Source organism: Brassica napus, chromosome C9 (genome assembly GCF_020379485.1).
Source record: "Brassica napus cultivar Da-Ae chromosome C9, Da-Ae, whole genome shotgun sequence".
Taxonomy (NCBI): Eukaryota; Viridiplantae; Streptophyta; class Magnoliopsida; order Brassicales; family Brassicaceae; genus Brassica; species Brassica napus.
Window position 1 is genome coordinate 11377802 of NC_063452.1, and position 556 is coordinate 11378357.

A 556-nucleotide genomic window follows, 5' to 3' on the forward strand; every position below is an offset into this window, starting at 1 on the left:
AGTGTCTCTGCTGCAGTGCGGTTGCTACAGTCCCGTCGTTACTGTTCATCCATCTTTTTTTTTTGACCTGCAATAAATAAAAACTTTAACCAGTAACAATCTAAACTAAACTGAAAGAAATTACCTAATAGTGGGTTGTCTCCCACTCAGCGCTTTGTTGTAGTCATTTAGCTTGACTTTGGAGATCTGATTTAGTCCGGATGAGAATGAGAACATGCTCCAAAACAAGTCTCAATATCTGCTCTCTGAAGCTTTATCATTCTTGTGTGAAAGCTTCCTCCATAGACTCTTCTCCTTTGTCTATAATCTCGGCAATAAAGAGTGCTCGAAGCTTTACAAATGGTTGTGCGAAGCATCTGCTGCGCACTCTAGATTTCCTGACACCATCTGAGAAGTGAGGGATCAATGATACCTGAGGACCGTCCTTGATCCTTTTTCTCTTCTTCCAATTCCTCCTCTTCTTTCCCTCAGACTTGTCTGATCGCCTTGTGGTATCTCCATCCCTAAGATTTACACACACATCGAATTTATTCGGTTCTGATACGCGTCCATTGTC